Source organism: Cebus imitator, unplaced genomic scaffold (assembly GCF_001604975.1).
Source record: "Cebus imitator isolate Cc_AM_T3 unplaced genomic scaffold, Cebus_imitator-1.0 Scaffold856, whole genome shotgun sequence".
NCBI lineage: Eukaryota > Metazoa > Chordata > Mammalia > Primates > Cebidae > Cebus > Cebus imitator.
The window spans coordinates 211161-231480 of NW_016108171.1; the positions used below are offsets into that span (position 1 = coordinate 211161).

At 46.6% G+C, this 20320-nt stretch overlaps 1 protein-coding gene across 21 annotated transcripts in view; it reads left to right on the forward strand.

Moving 5' to 3' along the window:
• Nucleotides 1-20320, forward strand: part of IKZF1 (IKAROS family zinc finger 1) — a 100227-nt gene that overhangs the window by 41537 nt on the left and 38370 nt on the right. The gene's annotated exons all lie outside the window — the stretch shown is intronic.

Here is a 20320-nt window from a genome sequence, read left to right on the forward strand (position 1 = left end):
TCTCGGGAACAGCCCTGAAGACATTATCTCCCGATTCTTGTATTTGTGCCTTTGATATTTGGAGGGAAGGGTAGGATCTGGCAATTCTCGTTATCTCATTTGGTTCAGTGTGTTTCATTTCAGCCTGTTAAGATCTTCTGGAAATACTGTATGTGCTAGTTACAGGGACAGTGATAAATAAAGCAGCATTCCTACCCTTGAGATGCTATTTCCACAGCTCCGTAAGATGCCTAGCTAAAAACAGAGCCCTTTTTGAAAACAGCCTAATAATCTGTTAAAATAGTAATTGAAAGAACATGAAGTTAGCATACCTGAGCTGCTAGGGATGCCTCCTGTTCTGATCCCTGACAAGGATCAGATCCCAGAGCCCCTGAGATGGCTGGCCTCCCTGTCTGCACAAGCCCTCGCAGAAGGAGAAACAGTTTATGATGGTTTGTCAGTGAACCAAGCTAAAATCAAAGTCATACCCTTTAAACCATTGGAAACCAAGTTTCTGCGAGTTGCCTAAAGGGAGCAAAAATCCCACAATGCAACGGACACAAGCGGCAAAGCAGACCACTGTCTCCCCAGGAGCCTTCCTTGACTTCTACTTTACTTTATCTATTGACGCTAGTCCTACAAGTAGCTTTGTCCATCCAATTTTTAATTGAATTTCGTTTTTATTTTCGTGAGTGGAAATATTACCTTTAAAGAAATCAATCCTCTCCTGAAATCCAGAATTCCCGGAGCTCAGTTTACATGTTTGCCCCGTGTCACATGATTCCACAAGTCACTCAAGGGCAGGTGGATTACCATCGATACGGAAAGATTTCTTAGAAAGCTTAAGTGAAAGGGAAACCAGGGAGAGAGTGTGCTTCATGAGAATAGGTATGCGGACGGCTGTCTGTGACGCTCTGTGCAGCCCTCCTGTTTGCACTGAACCAAGCTGTACTGCAGATGGACACCCATCCCATTTCCCCCACTCGCACCAGAGAAGCTCACGTTGCAAGCTCTACAGAGAGGACTGCAGAGCAAGGGGCCATGCAGGGGAGCGAGGGACATTTTAGTGTAATCAAAGTGTGAAATATGCACTTTCCTTTATTTAGAAAGAATAAAGAAAATCCCAGGGTTTCCCTCTGATAGGCTAGGGAGATTTCCAAGAAAATTCCTTTTTTGAGAGAAATCTCCGTTGATATCCCATCAGTCAGCCATACCTGCATAATTGTTAGATAGTGAAAGAAATTCATTTTTAAGTTTGTCAGAAAAATAAATTATTTGAAGTCTTAAATTGCTGTCTCTGGACATGACGTATCTGGCTCTTCCAGAATCCATATTAGTCATAGCTGAGGAAGAAGGAGAAAGAGAGGGGGGTTTGTTGATTATTGATTTGTAAGATGCCCCACGGGTTGGCTGTTAGCAGAATTCTCACCTCCAAAAGGAAAATGAGTGTGAGCTATGTTCAAAGAGAAACAGTTATTTTTGGCACATTCTTTGAGGTAAAACACCTCCCTAAGCTGCTGTTTCCTCATTGCTGTGGGACCAAGATTAGAGCAAGAACATCGTGGTTTTGAGACCCTAGACGTCATCCATGGCTACTGCAGAGGCCCTGCCCTCTTGAGTAATGAGACGGGCCACCACTTTTTTTTCAAGAATGAACAACGTGAACCACCAGAGCAGATGTGGTCAAGTCAGCAGCTTCTCTGAAGATGGACATGAGCTTGTCAGGGTGGAGCAATCTCAATCAGTGACTTCTTATTTTGCACAGCAGTGTACCCACTCATTGAATAAAACGCACCAGAACCATGAACTGCAGATGCTAAGAAGAGTTGTCCTTCAATAAGGGAGACAGGCTGTGCTGGCCGCAGGGCACGGCTTATGTAACTTGGTCCTTGTCATGGGCAGGCATGACCCTCTCTCCGCTTCACAGATGAGGAAGGTCCCCAGCACAGACCCAGTGTCCAGCATAGCCTAGGGGTGTCAGGCACTACTTAGCATCACCAGCCCCCTGCTTAGTCATGGAGTCAGCCAGTTTGTAACATAAACAGAGGTTAACGAACTGATCGTTCCATCACACAACTGGTGTGAACCCATGTCTTCTGATTCTAAATCTTTTGCTCGTTAACTCTTAGTCATTACCACTTTTTACTGTAGCCCTGTGTGTTCATGGCCTTTGTTGCCATCAAAAGATCAACTATTAGCTGAATAACATGCTGAGACATGTTGGTGTTGTGTTCTAAATAGCACTAGGAAACTGGTAGGAAATCTGACCATGATGGCTACTATCCAGTCTAGTTTGTCTTGCGAAGTGTTTGTTGAGTGTGTAATAAAGAGTAAGGTGGATGAATAAGAAATGGCCCGAGTCTTTCTAAGAGGGCAGCATTTACAAAATAAGCAAAGAGAGAAATTGGCTTTGTTGAGAAGCGCATGCGCCTTTTAGAAGATAGGACATGTATTCTGTACCTCCAAGAAGGGGTAGGATTTTAGAAGCGATTGATGGGGAAAAGGAACAGGGAGTGGGAACCAAACGTGGACCACTGAAGAGCAGGTGTAACCGTGGAAGCCTGACCCCAGGCTTTGGTTTATTGTGGGCCAAGAGGATAGACCCTGTGGGGAGGGCTGGCCACAGGGAGGCCTTCCAGAAGTCTATCCTGCAGGCGGTAACAACCACCCAGTCTATAAGCTGAGTGGGCGTGGGGGTGATGGGGAATGGGTGGGGAGTCATCGGGGTAGTTTACTCACCCCAAAATGTTAGCTAGTTGGAACCATTTCTTCTATTGCCTTTTATCAAGAAATCTTACAGCAAGTATCATCCTAGTGAAAACCTTGTCACATTGAGGGCATCTGTGCTTATGTTTTCATACGTGCTATTGAGTCTATGAGAAATAAGGCTGGAACCTATGAGCACCCTCCATGCAAAGTTTCCGTCAACGTTTTAGAAACAAGACAGAGTGTCTTACTCATTTTATAAATTCATTCAGAAAGCTGTAGGTTTGAAAACTCCAAAGTTAAATGTAAGAAGCTCTGAGACACACATGAAATTATCCCCACATCAGTAGAGGTGTCTCAGCAGAGATGGGAAGAGGGGCAGCAGGGTGTAGGGAGGCAGGGCAGCCCCAGTGTGAGCTGTGCGGGCTGGGCTGAATCCCACGGCCACCACCATCCACTACGAGGCCCGGAGCCAGCTGACCGCTCTCTGATCAGCACAGGTTAATGCCGTCTCCTCAAGGATACCGCGGTCTGACATCCCAGGATGCAGACCTGAACCCAGCACCCGCAGGGTCTGCACATTCCCTCTCTGAGGCAAATCCCAGCTCCAGAGGCTGGTCCCTGTCTCTGTTTCTCAAGAAGCCTGTGCAGATGTTCCCCTCACCATTGTTTCCAGTCGCCTTTGGCTTTCATGGTGCAGATGCTAAGTTTGGTTTTTTTTCAAGGTCCGTGTGGGAATTCAGTGAACTGAATGGGTAGCACTTCTGAACCCACCAGTAACACATGCCCTCTGCACTGATTTTGAAAGAGAGTTTGCTTTAGGTGTCTTTGCTGCCAGGTAGAGAATCCTGGGGCAGGATTCCGAGGCAGGTGCATGAGCGAGGATAAATTGGGTTTTGATGGCATGTTACACCAGTGGACTCTAACGACGACCTCACCTTGCGCGCAGATAACTCTGCCTTGTGCTTAACCGTTAGAAATGTGTCACTGAAGTGTGAACATATTTATGCTGTTAGATTTCCCATCATTTCTGTTCTTTCATTCCCTCTCATTTGCATTGGTTACTCATAAATGTAGATCTTTGGTACGATTTGTACAACTGCCGGGTGTCAATCTGTGAAATTGCGGAGCAAGCTGGGCCCTGGTAGCGCTTCATCCCTGCGTGCTGGCTTGCGCCAGTTGACTCAAAGGCAATCCCACATTCAGCTGCGCTGGGGCCAAGGACCCAGGGAGTCAAATGTGCTTCTGTTTTCTGTGTTTACCAATTTAAGACCTGCGTTTAAATACTGGTGATGCATTCTAGCAAAAGAGGTTTATATTTTAACACAGTAACTCTAATTGTTTAATTCAGTTTGTGTATTACTTCTCAGAATAAAATAGTAGAAACCAATGAACTATAGACTTCCTAAGTTTTAATTTAAGATCACCAAAACATTTACCACGTCACAATGTTCATTACATGCTGTCTCTTTTTTAACATCGTTTTTATAATATGGGGAGTGGGGGTGTGGATTTAACCATTGTATTGTTATGATATTGGGGGTAGATTTAACCATTATGTAAATTGGGTTTTTTAATTTTAAAAAAGTCACTTATCTTGATGTAAAATCATATGTCTTCATAACCTTGATAAACTAAGTTTTGCATGATTACACCTTAAGGTTAAAACATATTTCATTTCATCATTTCCCAGAAGGGGCACCGAATTCACCCATTTCCTGTTTTTCGTCTCAGAATGTTCTGTGTTTCCTCCATATCTACTTTCCCAGCAGCAGGACCCTGGATGCAGTCACACCAACCTCATTTACCCCACCTGAGATGTATGCACTTTGAACAGAGTTGCAATCAGATCAGCCATCTCTTTGCTCAGAAATGGATATGGGAGGTAAAACGTGCTGCCCCAATCATTGTGTATGAAATCGTTCAGCAGGCTGGCCAGCGAGCCCTTCACTGCAGCAAACATTTTTCTAGAGCCCCTGTGCCCTCTCGGGCTCTTCCAGGCCTCACGCTCCGGCTCACACATTCGGAGGCGATCTCGGCCAGGATTTCCTTAAACCAGCATTTAGGGGAGGGAGTATTTCAAGACCAAATTTTCTAAATGACTCAAGCATACCCCCATTTTATTTCTTGTGTATTTTAACACTTTTGGGTGAGGACTCTTCCTAGAACCTCCTAACAATCTCCCCAGCTACCACATCAAGATTCTTTAAAGACTATCTTGAAAACGTTTCAACCTTTTCTTCTTAGCTCAAGAGTTCTATCCTAAATACTAACTCCGGCATTACAGGGAGATGAATTTGTGGGCACGCTGTAAATTATAAACCCCTTAAACAGGGAAGATTGTATTATGTTTTCATTACTTTTCTCATTGATTCCTTCAGCAAACACTTCTATTGCCTCCAGTGCAGCAGAGGAATTGACTTCTAGAATTTCCACAGCAGTCCAGCTTTCAACGGTGTCGTCCTCTTTCAGCCAGAAAGTACACTTGTGTTTCCCTGCCCATAGGTCCTGAACCTCACTTCAGAAAAGTCATTGTGCATAGAGAGCTAATAGCTGCACCCGGCATGATCCTGCTTTGAATTCTGTTATCTATTTGGATAGTATTATCTGTCTCTTCCTCTGCATTCTAATTTGCTACTTCCAATCTGCTGGGAATTACAATAAGAAAGAACCATTTAATCATTTTCACAACTATGCATAAAGCAATGTGCGTAAGTGCCAAGAGAGTGTATGAGGGACTTGCCCATGAGTAAATGCCTGAGTCTTAGGTCAAGGGTTTTTTGCTTCTCTTTTGGTTGATTACCTCATAGATCAGTTTTACTTTCTTTCTCACTCTTGACCTATCATCACTAGCTATATGGATGATGTGTACAACTTCTGAGTAAGAATAATGTCCATGGGATGGGATGGGATTGGCTGGTGTTTCTGTTAATCTTAAAGTTTATATATTTTAAGTTTAGTGTTTCAGAATGAGACCAAAAGGGTGACATTTTCAATCTCTTTGGTCTGTCTTCAATTTTTTCATCTTAAGTTTTTGTTGTGCTTCTATCACTTAAAGGAAGCCTCCAAGTTGAAATCAAATACTAATGACATTTTGTCTAATGTATAAATATACTATTATTATTTATTAGGAAATTTATTTTACTTGGCCCTCAGCCATGATGTATCATGGCATAACCACTATCCCAAATTTGAATGTCTTATCCTTGCATAAGGTAAGACTTCCTATGAATTACATGTAGTTCGCGTTTTCCCCTCTTACATATTTTTAAAAATTTTTTATACTTTGTTTTCTGCAAATGACCAAGGTGATAGCTGCCCACGCCGCTTTTCGCCTGTTTACCCTTGTTTAGATCTTATGGTAGAATCTTTTCAAATAGAAGACTCAGAAAGACATGAAAGAGCTGGAGAAGCCTAAGGGGCTGACCGGGTGGTCCGCTAGGACACTGTGCCACCGTCCAGCCACAGGAGCAGGGAGAGCAACGGGGCCCTTCCCTTCCACCAGCATTCAGCAGAATTTGCAGTTCCGTGTTTCCAAGGCTCCCAGGGCACTTGCATTTAGAGAGAGAGAGCTAGCAAGCTGCCTTTCCTCTTCCTCAGTTCTGCCAGCCATACTCTTGCCATTACGAGCAGTTTCATCCAACATCTCCTTCCCCGGCCCTCACACCTCCTGCAAGGCCTGAGGTCTGGAAGCCTCCTGAGCCTGCTGGCCTTTCCTTTCTTGTTTCTGTAAAGGATGACATGGCCCTGTGAGGGAGAACAGAAGAAGAAGTTGCCCCCTTCCCTCTGTCCTTACCTTCTGCCATGCTCTCATCCTCGTAAGAGAGAAGGACTGACCATCCAGGCTAGTCCCTCAGTGACTCAGGAGAGGTCATCCCGGCTGGAAGAATTGGAACTTCAGGTGAGCTCAGGTGGGTCAGCCCCTGAGGCTGTGAAGAGCCCAGGGGCCAGTGGATGCCACTTTTGCTCCAGGAAGAATTTTCAACTGTGTCCTTTTTATTTAAGGGACTCTCTTTACAGTGAATCTCTAGATTTACTAGCCACAAACACCTGCATTTATTTAAAAATATCCACAGTCCTCTTACATATTTCTCTCCAGGAGCATCACGTTTCCGAGGGCCCTGCACCTGTTTTCTGCAGGAAGTTGCTATCGTCCTGGTTTCCCCTGCCCTCAGTGCCTCTGTTACTACAAGAAGGAGACCCTTCCTGCCACACTGGGACCCAGCCGGGCCCTGAGCTGGGATGCTGAGATCTTAGTAAAGGTCCAGATGATGTCAGGATCTTAGTAAAGGTCCAAATGATGTCAGGACATAGAGGAGGCAGAATTCCTCTCCCCGCCCACCCCCGACCCCGCTGGTAGCATCCTCCTGGAGGGTGCTGATTTGCGTGTTCCGCCAGGCTCATCTGTAACTGGGGATTTAAGAGCCGCAGGTGTGGTGTGCCTTCTGGGCCTGCAAGGTGCGTCTTTAGCAGTTCTCCCTGGCGTGGGAGGATCAGTGGTTCTTGCAATCTGGGTGCCCTCCACAGCAAGCCCAACACGGGTGCTGTGAGCAGCTAGTTCATGAATGGTGATCCTGGGGGAAAGGAAAGGATGAAAGGGGAAAACCAGTGGAAAGGTGAGTCACCTAGTTGCTCACTGCTGTGAATGCCTGGGCTTCCATCTCACCAGAGCCCCCACTAGCCATGGCAGCCTGGTAGAGGTGAGAATCATTCTGCTTTCTGGCTGCACCTGTGTGCACAGAGCCCGTTCCAAGCGTCCCAGGCACAGGGCAGACATCGAGCAAGGGGCAGAGCTGGAACGAGGGCCCTGGGTGGCCCCCTTATTGAACACAGACCTGAAGGGAGCCTGAGAGGTGGCCGGCGGGAAATACTACAAGGCAGAAAGACAAGGCAGCAGTCTTTGAACTGTATGCTTTTTTAAGACAGAACAAAAAGTCAAGGTTGAGAGATGAGAAACCTTCTTGCCAAAAAGAGAATACCAAAATCCTGGAGTCACAAGTCTTCCGTTACCCTCTCTAGCATTTCTGCCTGTCTCTTCCCTAGTATTGGTGAAGAATTTTTAAAGTAACTAATCCACACCCCTGGTTACAGGCCCTGTGTTCACTGGGCTGTCTCCCCATGATGGGGATGAAGAGTGGTTAGTGCAGAAAGTTAGACCCCACCCCCAGCTTGTTGAATGCACTGATGTCTATCTAGGAGGGAGGATGCTCAAGCGTGGGATTTCACTGATGCATTTGGACAGCATCAGCCTTATGCTTTAGAGTCAAAATCGTCACACTGGGTAGGAACAATACATAATGAGTGGAAATGCCCTTTGTGACATTTATTCAGGAGATTCCCCTAGGAACCTTCAGAGGCAGAGTCCTCAAGTGAGGAGGGGAACAAGCCTGAGTCTTGGGGGAAACTGGAGATGACCGGCCTCGTGCCTCTCTCCCTGGTGGCCACAGCCTCCATCAGGCAAATCTTGAGCAGCCCCCTCCATTCTGCAGGCAAATGACTGAGATGTCTGAGCTCTCCTCCTCAACAGGCAGAAATTCACATGGGGAGAGGACACCTGTGAATGGCCTTCTAGAACTATCAGGAAGCTCTGGATCTAGTACCCTGTGGGAGCAGATGGACTGGGCCGCGTTCGGATGCTCCTGCCCAGCCAGCTGGACCACAGAGTGGTCATCATCATCAGTGAGCTGTTGAGGTGTTGAGAGCAGTCAGTGTTGTGTATAGGATGGGTTGGGGCTCTGGCCAACCCCCGCCCCTTGAGTCCTGGCTGCCAGATGGGAGGCGGGAGCACAGGAGAGTCCTGGCTGGATCTGCCCCCTCTGCAGGGCCACACCATCCACTGGAAACTCTGTGCCCACTAGGCTGTGTGCTAAGGGGCTGTGGCCAATGTTCTTGTCCAGATTTTACTGGATCTGCTGTCTCTCTTGTTTCAATTCACTCCAGAGTTTGTAATGTGTTAGCTTGCAAATAAATAAATAAAGGGAAAGAAACAGTCCTCAGAAAGTCCCAGCCAAATTTAGATGTCCACAGACGATCAGCAGTTTCCTCTAAGAACAATGAGAGTTCTGGGGCTAGCCAGTTTTTCTCTTGGAAAATAAGGAAGAGGGAAAGCGTTGCGTTCATTTAAAAACCTGCACTAGGGAGGCAGCGTTCCCTGTGAACTCGGAGGCTGCAGTGAGCAGAGCAGGCTGGAGGCCTCCCGGCTGTCCCGCCCCTCCTGCCGCATGCCTGTGAAAATGCTAGATAAGGACTTTTGCTCAGCGACCTCCACACTCCTCCGGTGGCGACGTCTTTGCCTCAGAGCTCTGCCACTGGTTATCTCCACGAACAGAAAATGCCACAGACGGGTTAATTCACTGTGCTGTTCTCGTTTTCCCTCAGTTTCAGGCTTTCCTCTCTTTGCCTGTTTTCCTCACTTAGAGAATGATTTGGGGGTCCCTAAATGCATGTACCCCAATAGATCTAAGTTTTTTGTTCCGTTAGTGCACTTTGCATCTCAGCCCTAAAATTAGGTTTTTGATTATAATGTAAGGGAGCTGTACCTTATTTTAACTCTGGGTTTTTAAATACAAAAGAAAAATAACAGAATGGACTTCTAGAACGATCAGGAAGTTCTGGATCTAGTGCCTGGTGGGGGCAGATGGTCCTGGGCGGGCGCACTTGGATGGTCTCTCCCAGCCAGCTGGACCATAGAGGGAACTTGTCACTGTCCCTCCAAGGCTGAGAACTAAGAGCTCATACTTTTTTAGCAGTTTGATTCAGACCTGAGAAAGGCTGTGTCTGTGTGAATTTGTGAGTGTGTGAGAGTCTCTCTGTGCCTGTGTTTCTGTGTGTGTTGTCTGTGGGGCGTGTCTGTGTGTGTGCATGGCTGTGTGTGTGTCTGCGTGTGCATGGCTGTGTCAGTGTGTGTGCGCACACGCACTCCGCTAAGCCGCTCAATGCAATTCCTTACTCTTACTTCCCTTTCTGTCACTTCTCCATAACTCTTTGTATTTCGGTTGGGCTGGTATCTCGCGGCGGCTTCCTCTTTTCCTGCATTCCTATATTTCATTATTTGCTCTTGTTCCTCTTCTAGGGCTTTTACAATACAGCCAGGAGGATGTGGAAACCCAGTTACAAGATGACACACAAGTGCAGTGTCACAATCGCTGTGCTTGGGCCCTACACTCCTGGAGACCAGGGCAGGACAGTGCCTCTGGATGTGGAGGGAAGGGCGAAAGATCACGGGGTGGCAGAAGGCCCGACTGTCGGGTCTTCTGGAGGCTGGGGTCTTGTGGTTGCTGGGCTGGTGGTACTCTAAACTCTAGAGTAACCAAGAGCAGGATGACCGCACCCCTGACTGCCGATTCACTGGGCTCCAGACGGCTATGCGTGTGTGATTCTACTTGTGATCCCCCTACTTCCCCGCCCATCCTGCTGGCTCCCTACTTCTCTCTCTCTGTCTGTGGAGTGTTATGACCAACTCCTTCTCCCAGGCATCTCCATCCCAACCCCAGACCAGTTCCCTTAAGCCAGCTCCCACCACAGGACCCCACAAGCAGGGACCTCTGACAGTTCCTGTTGCCTGGGGACTTCATCTCAGCTTCCAGGGCCTCTGGAACTGGACCCTGCATCCTGGGGATCACTGTCCCCTGCATCCTGGGGATCACTGTCCCCATGTCTCCCTGGGCCAGCCATGCCCCTGCCCCCTCAACAACACTGCTGGCCCCGCCATAGCCCTGCACCTCCAGCTATTGAGATTCCCTCTTCCTTCTTTTCATTTTGAATGTCACCTTTCTGTGACTTCTCACAACCCCCTGCCACCCCTCCCTCCAGTGGACGCGCCTTGTCTTCCTAGGAAACCCCTCCATGTGCGGCCTCCCGGTAACCGGGGCTGCTGTGCACCGTGACGCATGAGTTTGGGCTCATTTTCCTCCTGCTGCTTATAGAGTGCAGCATCCCTGGACAGAGCCTCGATTTTCCCTCTATAATTTCTCTGGAGACTCCCTCGGGGCTCTGCACACACACCTGTGCAATGCCCACGTCAGAGATGGTCCCCCCTGATGTGTAGTATGGGCTATTCAGCGGGCCTTATTTCATAAACTCATTAACAGCTAGGATGAGAAGACTTGCAGAAGTCAGCTCAGGACCTGCAGAAAGAGGGGGAAGCAGCGAGTGAAGAAATGGGCCTCGGAGTGCCACAAATTTGGGCTCCACTCCGCTCCTGTGTTACCTGGCCTTAGGCAGGTTGGGTGACCGTTCTGAGCCTGATTTTCTCTCATTTGTAAAGTGGGGTGATATTTTTCTCACAGGGCCGCTTCAAGGGCCAACAGAGTTCATGCCTAGGAAGGACATGGCATGGCACCTTCGCCTGGTGCAGGTGCCTGGAGTCGCATGGCGACAGCGGTTGCACCAGGTAAATGACTCGACTTAGATGTTACACGCTGTCACTTCTTGGATTTTAAATGGTAAGAGTGCGTGACCTAAATTAGTCGTTTCCAGATACTTACTGGTAAATGGTTGTTGAATCACAGAACTAGAAAGATGGGAAAGAAAGGGAGGAACCCCCCTTACTTCGAAGAATTGTTGTGATGTGAAGGACAGGACTTTTTGAGACATTCTCATCCTAAGAAACAGCTGATATCTACTAGGAAAAAACATGACATTTGAAGGTTCTTCCCAAGAGATCTGAGGTTTTGACAGAAGTGCCAGGAAGCAGAGGCGTGTGAGTCTCGGGCCAGTCTCATGTGAAGGCTGTGGGATGGGGCAGGAGATGGGCAGCCAGCATTTCCTGAGCTCCAGCTAATGGCAGGGACCTGGAGCCTTTGCTCTGTGACTGTCCAGCTGTAGGGTGGCAAGAGGCTGGCGTTTTCTTTGGTTTCATACGTGAGGAAGCCCAGGCCTGGTGATGTCCTGGGCGTGGCTCAGGCCCCAGAGCTACTCAGAGGCAGAGGCCATCTGTAAACACTTTCAGTTGGCTAGAGGCAGGGTGCTGTGGCCAGTGCTGATTTGCTCACATGCCAAGGCTTTATTGTGAGGAATAAATAAAATAACATATGCCTGGCATTTATAGGAAATAATGAGGGGATCGGGGACAGCTGGAGGAAGAGAGAAGGGAAAGAAGAAAAAGAAAAAAAAAGCCTGAAAGAGTTCCTTAAGAGAACTATTATTTACAAAGTTCTTGTAGTTTATTTTTTCCTGGTTAGAAATAAGTTTACCCGAAACGTTAAACGGCTTAAAGTATCCCCATCTCCTCCTGATGCCTTCTCACAGCCACTGTGTGCGTTTCTTATTGAGATACAGAATTCTGGCCAGGTGCAGTGGCTCATGCCTGTAATCCCAGCACTTTGGGAGACCGAGGTGGGAGGATCACATGTACTCAGGAGTTTGAGACCAACCTAAGCAATATGGTAAAACCCTGTCTCTACAAAAAAAAAAAAAAAAAAAAAAAAAAAAACCCCGTCTCTAAAAAAAAAAAAAAAAAAAAAATACAAAAAGTAGCCTGGCATGGTGGCATATGCCTGTAGTGCCAGTTACTCGGGAGGGCGAAGCTGGAGGATCGCTTGAGCCCAGGAGGCCAAGACTGCAGTGAGCTGTGATCATGCCACTGCACTCCAGCCTAGGCCACGGAGCAACATCCCGCCTCAAAAAATAAAATAATTTAGCCACAAGTCACAATTCCTTGCTCAGAAACCTCTACAGGGGTGCTTCTTGCTTAAGAAATGGAGGAAGCATGCATTTTGTCCTGACTTCTGAGTCTTGTAGAGCCCAGATCTGACTCCTGCGGCCTTCTGCCCGTAGAGCTGGCAGGCGGGGGAATGTGCGCAGAGTGACGAGGGGCTGGTCCGACGTTCAGAACAGTGGAGACTGCTGTCTCTTTCTATTTGCTGCTGTCCTTCTGCAGGGAAATGTCATTGTAAATAATGAACTCTCTACCTCTGAGTCGATTTTACTGAGCTGCCTTTTTAAATATGTGTGTAGAAAGGGCGATCTCTGTGTGTCATTTGCACATGTGCATACATATGTACACACATGCACACGTGATTACTCATGTATACACCTGTGTGTACCAGTACACCAGACCAGAGGCACACACCCCAGTCCATGCTCCTCAGCCCCTTGCTTCCCTCTGCAGACAGTTCAGCTACAGCTATGCCAGATTGCCTGCACTCTGATCTTTACCATCACCAGCTTCACAGCTTGAGCTTGTGTCTGAGAAATTCACTTTCTGGGAAGAGACTGCCAAGGCAGGACTGAACGCTTCACCTCCACCTGTAGCGGGGTCAGGCCACCAGGGGCTCGCTGACTCCCCAGGATTTCTTAGCAGGATTACTATACAAATAACCCTTCCTTAAAGGTTAGCAATCACTTAAAGACCCGAAGTGTGCAGGACTGTGCCCATGGCCAAGGGCCGAGGGTTGAAGAGGGTGACTGCAGTGTTCTTCCTGTCCCTCCTCCTCTGTGCTGAGTCACCTTCTGCTTGGAATTCTGACAGGGACCCGTTGGGCTTCTGGAAGGGAGGGACAGGACGGCAGAGGATCCACCCTCTGTGTGTCCTGGGGGAGATTACTTATCTCTGGCCTCCCTGAAGCAGGGCCTGGGCCTCTGGAATCTTTGGGGCTGACACCGTGCCAGCCCTGGGGATGAGAGGGAATGGCCACGTCTATCCGCAGAGCCTAAGGAGGAGCCGCACGCAGCCTCTGGAGTTCTCTTTGGTTGATTGCTTAGGAGTACAAAGGCCACAGACGTGGATTTAAAGTCCTCAGTCCTTTCTTTGTGTGTTTTATTTTTCATTTGAAGTCAGGAGTGATAGGTCCTACACCTCGAGAATGTGTGAAATGCACATACAGTAACCCCATTTCAGGAAGCCAGGTCCAGCTTAACAGTGAAAACATTTCCTTCAGTCTTTAGTCCTTCACTTTGCCAAACTCCCTTTTACACCGGCAGCAACAGTTTCACCTGTTGCTTCTGTAAGTGTGCTACTGGGAAAACCACATCTAAAACACGTGTGCAGTTACATCAGCCAGAGCACATGCCAAACAGTTGATCAAAGGCTCTCGCCTGTGGCCCACGCTGCAGACACTCTGACGGCTGCCGAGCTCAGCAGCCCCAGGTCCCCTCCGCGCTGTCTGCTGCGCCACGCCTCTCCATGCTGCAGGGAACACCGCTATCCATCGCCATGTGGCTCTGCCCCACGCTCCCCCTGCATGTCCTGCTGGGGCCTACCTATGTAAAGGTTGCTGTCCATCCACACATTGTCACCCCTCCTGCCCACCGCGTGGCCCACACTCTCCTGGGCAGCCCAGTTATTTTGTAGAATTTCTCTTCCTGATCATTTTGGCCCCTGTGATCCAGTATAAATCTCCCTTATTGGAATAAAATTTGGAATGACAAAATAAAATACCATTTTTCACTTATATTGAGGACCTCACACTCTGCCACCCCGCTGTGATCCCTGACAAGAGCCTTCCGATCTAATCGGAAACTGTAGAACTACAGCCCTCTTAGTTTTTTTAGCCTTTCTTGATTGCCTGAATGTCCCTTTCCCGTTTCTCATTTTAAAGCATGAGCTAAGCTCTGTTACTCGGTTCTCACTACTATTTTTCCATTTTCTTCTTTGCACATGATTCTCCTTAAATTATAAGACTTGTGGGTAATTTCTGGAAGTGCTATCACAGTGCTTCTCGGTAGCTTTAGAATAAGCAAATATCATTTTTGCAGAAAAGTAGTATTTCTTCCAAAGGAAGAAGGATAAAGCATTGGAAAAGTACCCCTAAGCCTGTTCTTCAACCCGTTGAATGTTTTCCCCAAAATTGTGTTATGGAGATCCTGGACCCGGTAGTCGGCTGACTTGAAACGGGCCTCGCAGGGCGGCTGAGGAAGTGCTCCAACCTCAGGATTTAGGAAGCTTGCACATGGCACCAAAACAATCGTTTCAAAGCTAATCTCACAAAAGAACCATCATTTTGAACCTGCTGCTTTCTTTCTTGTACTCTTGTGAAGTGTCCACTTCTCCCTTTCTAAGCCATAGGTGCCTTAATTGGAGCTTTTTCTATCTTAATTAGTTCATTGTGAAAAATTAACATTGTGTTAGTAAAACATAAACAAAAGTAGGACAGGTGCCTAGTTGTGCTATGAAGAGAGAAAGGGCCAGACGTTGGTTTATCCTACTTTTCTGTTAAGTTCTCCAAATCATCTGCTCTGGAAGGGCAGCTCTGACAGCTAGGATTTGAAGTAAACCATAGTGACTTTGCCCATCATTGATATGTCCCATTTGAAGCAGCCAGAACTGTCCCTCGACCTGACACTCGTCCCTGAAACATGATGAGGGTACGTGAGGCCCTGCGGAAGGTCCACTCAACCCGTTTCCCAGATAGAGTAAGTGTCTTCCAGGGGCATTTGGAGCTGAAGGGGAGACAGACTCAGGGTTTGCAGGCACTGGTGGCATTTTCCTGCCTTCTTTGTCACCTTCAGTGGACTTGCAAAGCTCTAGCCCTATTGTCTTTCCCATCAGGGAAACATGGTGAATGTTAGTCGGTTGTAGCTAATCCGAGGGGTCTTGAAGTCTCATTGATAAGAAGGTAGATATTACCTTTATCTGCCTATGGCTTTCTACTGAAAAACTAGCTACAGGGCTCTTTTTTTTTGTTTGTTTTAAAGTGTTTTTCCATAAGGTTCATCCACTTGCTTATCTAAATAATATTACCTGCTGAGAAGTTTATTGTCACTGCTCACCAGTTGTAGGGGGATTTTGACACAGGAGTGGACGTTTTTTCCTCGTCATAACAGTGCAGACCCATGGAGTATTTGGAAGCAGATGTGACCGGATAAGAGCAGGTTGAGGATGATAATCTTAGGGCAATGAGCACAATGACTGAAAGGGGTGACTGAAAGCGAGGTCCTCACGATGCAAACAAACCAACTTATATGCCAGACGGTGGACAGGAAACATGGGCAGGATGTGGTGCCATCTGGGCTGCCTTAGCCAGGCGAAGGCAGGGGCTTCATGGCCATGCTGGGATGTGATGCGGATGGAAAACAATACAAACGGTGACCTCTCCAAAGACCTCAGACATAATTTGGCCATGAGAGGCAAGGGTCAAGGCGAGCCCCGTGTGGGTTAGAATGTGATGAGGCCCCATCAGCATGCATGGGCTGCATAGGAGAGCTGGGTCTGGGGGTAAAGATAGGGATTTGGGTTTGGCTGAGCGTGTTCTGGGCATGAAGGGAAGAATGGGCAGATTACCGAGGATGGAGCCCTGGTGCAGCTCACCAACGGGGTCCTGGGCGTATTTTCACTTGCCTTCTCCAGACTTGTGTGTGCCTGCTGGGTGGGCTATGCTGGGGTCACACAGGATCCAGAGCAGTGTAAGACACCATGGCCTGCGCGGCATGACCCTTGACTTCTGAAAAGAAGGGGCTGGTAGAGTGGCAAGCAGACAAGCGGCAGCAGAGTTGAAACCCTCAGGACTGACTGTAGGACAAGCAATGGAAGGAACCACTGAGGAGTTATTCAGTCCCCTGTGGAGCTTAGATGTGAGACTTGCACCAGCCAGCACTCCCCAGCTGGGTGTCCCTGGGTCTGACTGAACTTGATTGTATTTTAGCTGCCTCTTTTGTAAGACTGAGCAACAATCCCTTCCTTGAGTGTGCAGTCCTTAGATGGCAGCCAGTGTTCTCTTCCTGTGAGGAGACTCGGAGCCTCCTAACTAGAGGGTGGTCTAAAAGCAAATGTATCCATCCACAGAAGGTCTGAAAGGTTTTCATAGAATCTTGACTTGGTAGCTCTTCATGATCTAACTAGTACTTTCTAGAAGTGTGGCCTGTGGTGCTCTGCCTAGGGTGCTTACTCCTCCCATCCACCTCCACCTTGCTGTCCTGTGCTGTGATTCTCACTAGCTCAGCCACGGGGTCACGAAGCTCTACCATGAAATGCTAGGTTTGGTGGCATTGCCAGGGTCACCGCAAACCATATTCAAACAAGGTAATGATAGACTAATGATCTGACTGTCACTAACAGGTTAATGTGATTAAAAGAACATATACAAACCACAGCGTTTTTCTAAATTCTCCTAAATACAAATCTGAATGTGTTCGCCTTTAGAAAGATTTTCACAGAAAATTGTCAGTGTTCTTGCATTTGAAAATAGATCAGATCTCCTGTCTCTTGTTTTGAACATCTCGAGTATGTTTCGCCTCTCCCCAGAGTGACAGCGGCACAAGAAGTTTATAATCTTATGCACAGCTAAATGCAAACTGAGAGGAGTGGTTTGCGGGTATTTCATTTCCCCATAATGTTCATCAATTTGGCAATTCAGATAGGATTCAGAATCCAAGGTATTCACAGCATTTTATATGAAAATGTGCATGAGAGTTTGGGGAATAGAAATTCCTACCAATGAGTTAAATTTGCTCTGGATAAGAATATATTTTATAAAATGTAGAAAACTGAGAACAAAGTTTAACACCTTTTTCATGTGCACCCTTTTATCAAACAATGGCCTGAATTTACTAAAGGAAAGAGAACAAGGTCGAGAGGTAATCGCTGAATAGTAGCTTCCCTAATCCCACAGTGACTGTTTCTTATGACAAGCAAGAGGGTCAACTTAGAGGCAGGGCTGTCCTCATAGGCAAGGCAAGTCGGCACCTGCAGACCTCTCCAAGTGGGCGAGAAAAAGCAGGTTGTATGGCTCATTTTTCAGCGTGCCAGAAGCAATGTGGGAATATTGTCAGATTGCACAGCCCCTGGGGCCAGCTGGCTCCTGGAGTGCATTCGAGGAGCTCTCAGTGGCCGCTGTGCGTACTCACCTGCTCTGTGACTTTGTTCAGTCCCAACCCTGGATGTGCGGTGTGCCAGGCTCAGCTCCTGGAACAGTGAGGTCCCTGAGGGGGTGGCGCTAGGAGGGGTAACAGCCACACTTGCCTAGTTGTTGGTTCACTGGTTGGGAATTTGTTCATTGGGGGACACCGTTACTCCCCATGCCTCACATGTAGATGAGTGTGTGTATATTTGCATTAACACAAAAACACACTTATGTGTGTCCCTGTGTGGGCAGCTGTAGTACCTCACACACCTTCCAGTGCCTCTCAAGCATCATAAATACAGCTTCCACAAAATCTCTGCCACCACCTGGCATCAACAGAGCTTCCGGTGACTGGCTCCCACGAGATACTGGACTTTAGCATGGAACGGAGTGAGTTTCCACATTTCATGTTGTATGTAATTACCTGTTCAGCTAGAATAGTACACGCTTCATTTTCTGAGCTCAGAAGTTTATGTGCATGAACATGGATGCTACAGGAACAAGAGTGAGCTCTTATCAGTTCAGCATTACTGTGGAGACATGAAACAAACTAGTAAGTACAGCTATATTTTGTTTTTTAAACAATTTTGTGACTTTTAGGGAACCACATATTTGGGACAAAAATCAACAAATAAATTTTGAATTACACTAGGCAAAGAACTGATTATTTTCAAACATGATTAACATTCAGTATCCAACTTTCCGAAAGAAGACATCCATGTGGCCAACAATCATATGAAATAAAGCTCAACATAACTGACCATTAGAGAAATGCAAATCAAAACCACAATGACATACCATCTCATACCAGTCAGAATGGTTATTAATAAAAAGTCAAAAAATAACACATACTGGTGAGTTGTAGAGAAAAAGGAATGTTTATACACTGTTGGTGAGATTGTAAATTAGTTTAACCATGTGGAAGAAGACAGTGGGGCAATTCGTCAAAGACCTAGACACCATTTGACCCAGCAATCCAATTACTGCATATATACCCAAAGAAAAATGAATTGTTCTACCATAAGTCACATGTACTCATATGTTTGTTACAGCACCATTCACAATAGCAAAAACATGGAACCAACCTACATGGCCATCAGTGATCGACTGGATAAAGAAAATGTGGTCAACATACAGCTTGGAATACTATGCAGCCATGAAAAAGAATGAGATCATGTCCTTTGCAGGAACATGGATGGAGCTGGAAGCCATTATCCTTAGCAAACTAACCCAGGAACAGAAAACCAAGTACACATGTTCTCACTTTTAAGTGTGAGCTAAATGAGGAGAACACATGGACACATAGAGCAGAGCAACATACACTGAGGCCTATCAGAATGTGGAGAGTGGGAGAAGGAAGAGGATTAGGAAAAATAATAGGTAGTTGACTTAATACCTGGGTGGCAAAACAACCTGTATAACAAACTGCCATGACAGGAGTTTGCCGATGTAACACACCTGCCTATGTGCCCCTGAATCTAAAAGTTAAATTTTTAAAAAATTTAATGTCTATTACAGTATTCTTTATATTAATGGCAGTGTGTGGAGTGGCAAGTGTCTTGACAGAATTCAGTATTTCAAGGCTTATATTTTGACTACCCAAGACTGCCAAAGGCTACATTTTCTCCTGGTGAGACGAATTTGAGACACATTGCATTCAGATCTAATCCCTTAACTCCCTAATCTTCAGTGTATTCAGTGTGTCGGTAAACATGAAGCCTCCCCAGTGCTGTAGTCATCATCATATGTACGACAGGTGGCTGATCTGGCTGTAGAGCTGCCGGGATATATTAGGAAGTTAACTCTCAAAGCAAGTCATCTTCAAGCACCCTATTGGCATTATCAGCAGTATAAACAGTACCTTAGCACTTCACTGTTTAGTCAGAGTTCTGTACTCTATCACTATTGCAGTGTTCCCATTTGCAGAAGGTAATACCTACCCTTTAAAACATCTTTGCCTTTTCTGCCATTATCTGAGATGCTAGCAACTCCATGAAGTAGAATAAGGGCAAACAGATTATATAAAGGGCTGGAGCTCAATGAAGATGACAAGCGCAGCAAAGGTTATTGCAAAATTGGCTGTTTGCAGGCCAACAAGCACATCCCCATGGAGGCAATTTATGCTACCTGTGTTTGATGGGACTCGTAATATTGACTTACCCATTAGATTTGGACTAAATAAAATAAGCAGATAAAGAGTAAAGATTTGCTAGGAAATGATTCAACAAGTCACTTCAAGAAACAGCTTTCAAAATGTCTCTTAAACTATGATGCTCATTATCCCAATAATTTATTTCCCAATAATTTCATGGGAAAAGAAGGAGCGTCTGTGGTCAGATAAGTCTGGAAAACACCGGTTTAAGCAAAGTTCCATAGGTCTGTTTCCTGCAGGTCACCTCAGAGTCTTGACTCTGCTAACCTAGGACCTCATCCAACAAGTTGAATTTAGCAGCTACACTGTGTGTGTAACTTCAACAGTTGCTGAGATGTGACTCTTGGAGGGAAAATTTTGTGTGCGTGTGTACACGTGTGTGCACCTGTGCAGAATCTGCCAAATCTTAGGGAAAAGGAATATGCTGGGAAACTATCCTGTGAAAGAGAATAGGAACCTGAAGACTTGAGGCAGGGATAACGTTTATGAAAGCAGCTGATAAGGACTGCTCACCAAAATGGGTAGCTCTTTTGTGGGTTGGGGAAAACTATAATTTTCCCCCACCCAATGTGCTGCATTTTCTAATTTTCTATGAACGCTTTCTAAGAAAAAGCTGAATGAAGAACATTTGCGATGCAATCAGCTCAGTAAGAAACACGCACTTTCGTGGCGTTAACGAGCTGTCCCAGGAGACGCTCTGCGA